Below are 6,794 nucleotides of genomic sequence, written 5' to 3'. Positions count from 1 at the left end.
AATCTTTTCCTCTCCTACGTCTTCATCTTCTAGTTATTAATGAAAACTGGCTTCCCACCAATACACACCTTCCCTGACCATTCTTTCCAGTACTGACTGAACCTTCTCTCGTTTCCCTCAGTTCACTAGCCAAGGTGGGGAAGTTGAACTCCTTGCTCCTCATTGATACTTCTAGGTACTCTCCCTACTTCTATTATTTGGTAAACTTTTCTCCTTTGAGGTTCATGCTATTTATCTCTCAATCAAAATCCTGGTAGTTACAGACCCCCAGGTCTCCACAGTGAGTTTGGTGCATGGCTTAATCTTTTTTCCTCCTCCCCTGTTCCTGCCCTCTTAGTAGGGGACATAACATATTAACTCCTCATATACTCTAACCATTCAGTTCCTTGTCTCACACCCCATGACCTGTTCTTCCACCCCACTTCAGTCACATGCAAAGATGTTCATACCCTTGATCTTGCTACTACCTACAAATGTACAGCCTCCAAGAATTCTGAAATCCCTTCTCTGACAACAATCAACTGACTTTTCACTTCTTTGCCTTACTTACCAAAACCTATTCTTTGCCTATTCTGTGACCTTCAGTTCTCTCCCTGGCCATCTCTCTTTTTGCTAGCTATTCTCTCCTCTTCCTTGTCTTTCACCTGACTCTGGTGAATCAGTTCAATTTTACACTGTCTTCTTCTCTTGAATCTGAAGCCCACTTATTTCAGCAACAGTGTCCTGATAGACCTCAGCATTGAATCAGTCCCCCCTTTGCTCCTACACCTGTGCTGCTGAACAGACATGGAGAGAAGGCACACGACCATTCTGCCAATCCAGCACAAACTTTATGTTACACAACCTCGAGTGGTCCCTGACCTCCACTAGGTTCATTATCACATTCTTCCAGGTATCTCTCAGACCTTTTCATCCCTCCTCAAACCTCCGCCATGGCTTTCTATCCCCCCACCCTCTCAGCTGAGAAATTCGCCTCGTATTTTACAGAAGAAAGTTGAGGCCATATACCATGTGATCTCTCCTCTCTTCCTCATCTCTTGCTCATATGTGCCTTCATCCCTGTCTCACATGATGAGATGGGCTTACTCTTCAACCTGCCCAAGTGATCCCGTTCCATCCTGTCTCCTTCAATAGATTCCCTCCTCTGTCATGCTTATTTTATCAATTATTTTACTTTTAAATTGTTTTTCTGTTACAATTGGGTTCCAAACTATCTCCCACCCTCCCAACCTAGCCAGTACCAGATGGTTTTGATAATTACCAATTACCACCTTATAATCAAGTTTAAGATCTTGTACTGTTAGTCCTCATTTTTTTTTTCAGTAATTTCTTTGATATTCTTTTTTTTTCCTTTTAGAGGGCAATTGGGGTTAAGTAACTTGCCCAAGGTTACATGGCTAGTTTTTTGTGTGGGGGTGTTAAGTGTCTGAGGCCGGAACCGAACTCGGGTCCTCCTGCCTCCAGGGCCGGTGCTTTACTCACTGTGCCACCTAGCCACCCCCTTTGATATTCTTGATCTTTTGTTCTCCAAATGAATTTTGCTGTTATTTTTTCTAGCTCAATAAAATAATCTTAGATAATTCAGTTGGGATGGCACTAAATAAGTAGATTAATTTTGGTAGAACTGTCACTTTTAACATTGGCTCAGCCCACCCATCAGCACTTAATATTTTGCCAATTATTTTAATCTGAATTTATTTGTATAAAAAGTGTTTTATAATCACATTCATATAGTTTCTGAGTTTTTTCTTGGCAAGTCTTCCAGGTATTTTATACTGTCTATGGTTATTTTAAATGAACTATCTCTTATTATATCTTTGTGCAGGGCTTTGTTGGTGATATATAGAAATGCTAATGACTTATTTGGGTTTGTCTTATATCGTGCTGCTCTGCTAAAGTTATTAATTGTTTCAACTACCTTTTTAGTTGAATCTCTAGGATTTTCCAAGTATTTCATCATATCATCTACAAAAAGAGATAGTTTTATTATCTCATTGCTTATTCTGATTCCTTCTGTTTTTCTTCTCTTATTGCTATTACTAGCATTCCTAGTATAACATTTAATAATATTGGTGATAATAGGCATCCTTCTTTCACTCAATCTTATTAGGAATGCTTCTAGCTTATCCCCATTACAAATAATGCTTTGCTGATGGGTTTAGATAGATGCTTCTTATAATTTTAAGGAAAAATCCACTTAGACCTATGCTTTCAGGTGTTTTTAATAGAAATGAGTGTTGTATTTTGTCAAAAACTTTTACTGTATCTGTTGATATAATCATGTAATTCTTGTTACTACTTGTTATTGAAATAAAAAATTATGTTAATAGTTTTCCTTATATTGAACCAACCCTGAATTCCTCATATAAATCCCATTTGGTCATAATATATAATTTTTGTGATATATGGTTATATATACCATTAATGAAGATGAAACTAAAGCAATTATTAGGAGTTACATACCAATTACATGCCAAGAAATGTAACAATTTAAGTGAAATGTAAGAATACTTGCAAAACATAAACTTCCCAGATTAACAGAAGAGGAAATTGAATGTCTAAATAAATGATTTTAGGAAAAGAAATTGAACAGGCTTTATAAGCCTGATTCCTAAATTGAATGATCTTCCTAAGAAAAAAAGCATCAGGACCAGATGGATTTGCAAGTGAATTCTATAAACATTTAAAGATCAGCTCATTCCGATATTAAATAAATTATTTGGAATGATAGGCAAAGAAGGAGTCCTGCCAAACTCCTTTTATGAAAGAAATATGGTGCTGATACCTAAACTAGGAAGACCAAAAACAGAAAGAAAATTATAGAACAATTTCAGTAATGAATATTAATGTAAAAATGCTAACCAAGACACTAATTAGGAGACCATAAAGTAAATAAACAAACAAAAACCTTCACTTTATCCTGCCAAGCACTAAAGTTATCATCTTGTATCTCTTCACCTTTTCACAGGTTCCATTTCCTCACCTCTCAACATCTGGCTTCTCACTCCACCACTTGACTGAAACTTCTATCTTCAGGGTCAACAATGAACTCTTAATTGCCAAATCCAAGGACCTTTACTCAAACTAGCATTTGACATTGTTGATCAATCCTTCCTCAACTCTTATTGCCGCTCACTCCTTCCCAAATTTTAGTCTTCAATTACTCCCACCATCCACCTCTTCCACTCCTACTCATCTACGAATGAAGTGGAACTCTCACAAGCATGCTGACTATATACATAATATATTCATGTTCTACAGCTTCAACTGGCCCCTCACTACAGCAAGGTAACCCTTTTATTCCTGCCTCACTAATTCCTTATCACCCCCATAAATTTTTTTTTTACTTTCTTTTCTTTCCTCAAGTCTCCAATGCCTTCCACCCCACACCTCATTATTACTTCAGTCTGGACACTGTAATTTTGGCAATTCAATTATAATTTACCATCCTTAAGGGTTACATAGAGCACTGAAATAATAAATGAGTAAAGTGAAATAGCACCTATAAAGTGTGCACCTATGTGCAAAGTTTGTGGTAAGCACTGAAGATACAAAGAGAAAAATAAGATAGTCCCTCTCCTCAAGGAACTCACATTCTACTGGATATGAAAGGATATGAATAGGAGATTTCAGCCGCAAGTCAGATGGAAAACCCCAGTGGGTCTTAGGGTTCATCAATAAACCAGATGACAATGCACCTTCTTTAGTGTTATTTTCAACGATAAAGCTTTTATCTTTTCTGATAATGAACAATGTGTCAGTGCCAACGACTTTAGAGGTAGGAACTTTCTTTTCTGAGTCAAAGCTACTGATGAGGCAGGAGGAGCAGTAACTGTGAAGGCAGTTGCCAGGCCACGTTTCCACAAGCATTGCTCCTCCTCTGGCTTTAAAAACTAAGTTAGAAGCTAGACCAGTGGTTTGAGGGTCCCCATTATTTCCAGAGCTCTTGTGTCTGGGGCTCTGTGCAATTCCCACTCAGAGCCAAGGGGAAGCAGTGGTTGAGGTGATGGTGATGGTTTGACCTGCTTAGCACATGCTGGGCTGGCTTCCTCCAGAGAGTTTGCTCACCTGGATGATGACTACAAGGGTCAAACTGGAAGCAGTGCTAGTCACCAGGGAGGTGCTACTCTTGGGCTTAGCTGTCCAACACTAGCTAGCCAAGCAATTAACTGACTTGGCCAGTTTGTGTCAGAATCAGGATTTTAATTCAGATATTTTTTTATTCCAAGAGTCACACTGTAATACACCATATTTCTTTTAAAAGATTATGAAATGGGGGAAAAGAAGGAGGGGGAGAAAATTTGGAACTCAAGGGAGTCAAGATGGTGGAGTAGAAACAGGATGTAGTGTCAGGATGACCTGGGGGATCTAATCCGGGCTCAGACACTTAGCACCCACCCAGAAACACCTGGCTGTGTAACCTTGAGCAAGTTACTTAATCCCAAGTGCTTAAAAAAAAAAAAAAGAATATAAGTTCTTTGAGAACAGAGACTATCTCATTTTTGTTTCTGTCCCAAGAGCCTAGCATATTGTCTGCAATGCATGCAGTAAATGATGAACAAGTGTTGGACTGAGTAATATAATTCTGAAATTTCAAATCTGGGTGACTGGGAGGATGGTGACACCATCAATGAAATAGGGACATTTAAAGGAGGGGTCAGGTCAGGAAACGAGATCAACTTCAGATATGTTAAGAGATTCCAACAGGTGGAGACATCTAGTAGGCAGTTGGAGACTTGGGGGAATAGATAAATTCAAAGATTAAAGCTGACTGTATAGATTTGGGAATAATCAAAATAGACCTGATAATTAAACCCATGGGACCCTATAACATCACCCATGGAGAGTGGAGAGGGAAAAGAACTCAGTACAGAGCCTTGGGGACAACTTATATTTACAAAGTGGGGAGGAAGAAAAGGAAGAGGAGGAATCATAGCAGATAGAATCAGAAGAAAGCAATGTCACAGAAGCTAAAAGAAGTGGGGCTGGTCAACAAGGTCAAATGCTGCAGAAAGATCAGGGGAGAATGAGGCCTAAGAAAAAGACTTTGCATTTAAGAAAGATATCAAACCAAAAGTACATTATGAGGACTGAGGAGCCCAGAATCATTTCTGAACAGAGGGGTCAGAGAAGGTTTTGTGGAAGAGTTGAATGTTTTTCATTCCTTGATTAATTCATCATTAAACAAACATAAATGTCTGTATTAAATGGGAGGCACTATACTGGGCAAGACAAAAAAAACAACAATCCCTGGCTTCAAGGATTTCAGCTTTTACAAGGGAGAGACAATATGTTTAACAGATGATACAACCCAAACAGGTCTTAAAGTGCTTTCAACAAGATTTCAACAAGCAAATTTGAGAGCTAGAAGGGCCATTACCAAAAAAAAAAAGAAAAAGAATAAAAAAGAGGGGGGAAACAGTATAGTAAAATTAATCACCACATTGAAAAAGTCCAATATAATATACAATGTTCAAGCAAATAGTGCCACTTAGTTCCCTCGTGGTCTACTGTTAGCCTCTACTGTTAGCCTCTTCAGTGCTTATGGGATAATGTGAGTGTTGACATTTTCTGTGAGTAGGTATAGGAAACTATCCTGTTCCTAATATTTGAATTACTCTACCTCTGGTGCTTGTAGGGGAGAATCAGAGGAGTGAGAGTAGGCATAATAAGCCAAAGAGAGTGATTTGTTGGGGTTGCTTCCAAGACAGAACCTATTCCACGTGGCATCCCCTCTATTTCCAGTTCTTTGTCACCACAAAAAGAGCTGTAAGAAATATTTTTTGTAAAAATAGATCCCTTTCCCTTTTCTCTGAGTTCTTTGGGATACACACCTAGTAGTAGTATTTTTTTTTTTTTTGCTTTTTAGAGGGCAATTCGGTTTAAGTAACTTGCCCAAGGTCACACGACTAGGTTTTTTGTTTGTGTGTGTGTGTTAAGTGTCTGAGGCCACATCCAAACTCAGGTCCTCCTGACTCCAGGGCCAGCACTTTACTCACTGTGCCACCCAGCCGCCCCTCCTACTAGTAGTACTGTTGGGTATTCACAGTATTATAGCCCCTGAGTATAGTTCCAAATTGTTCTCCAGAATGGCTGGACCAATTCACAACTCCACCAGCAGTGCACTGGAGTCTCAATTTTTCCATATCCCCTCCAGCATTTGTTTTTCCTTTTATGTTATGTTAGTCAATCTGATAGGCTTAAGGTGGTATCGAAGTTATTTTAATTTGCATTTCTCTAATCAGTTGAAATTTAGAGTATTTTTATATGTGACTATAGATAGCTTGGATTTTTTTTTCTTTTGAAAATTGCCTTTTCATATCTTTTGACCATTTATTAACAGAAGTAAAATTACTTGCTTAAAGTCACACAGCTAATAAATTTCTTTTTTTTTTTTTTTGCTTTTTGGAGGGCAATTGGGGTTAAGTAACTTGCCCAAGGTTACATGGCTAGTATTTTTGTGTGGGTGTTAAGTGTCTGAGGCCGAAATCGAACTCAGGTCCTCCTGACTCCAGGGCCGAAGTTCTACTCACTGCGCCACCTAGCCGCCCCTAATAAATTTCTTAATACTACATAGCAAATGCAATTTGTATTAGGTCCTGATTTACCACAATTATCCTAGTTTCAGAATAAAATTTCATTTAAATCAAATCTGCACTTTTAATCACAAAATCAAAATCTCAATTTCCCAGGGCCATTAGTGCTTTAAAATTTAGAGCCCTGAGTTAACAATTAGCTCATCTTCAAAGATTCATGGTAGTATTTTCACATTTCCATAAATATTCTATTTATTT

The sequence above is a fragment of the Petaurus breviceps genome, unplaced genomic scaffold (assembly GCF_028583685.1).
Source record: "Petaurus breviceps papuanus isolate PSGF00001 unplaced genomic scaffold, PetGlider_PUasm1.0 688, whole genome shotgun sequence".
Taxonomy (NCBI): domain Eukaryota; kingdom Metazoa; phylum Chordata; class Mammalia; order Diprotodontia; family Petauridae; genus Petaurus; species Petaurus breviceps.
Note: the sequence above shows the minus strand (reverse complement) of the source record.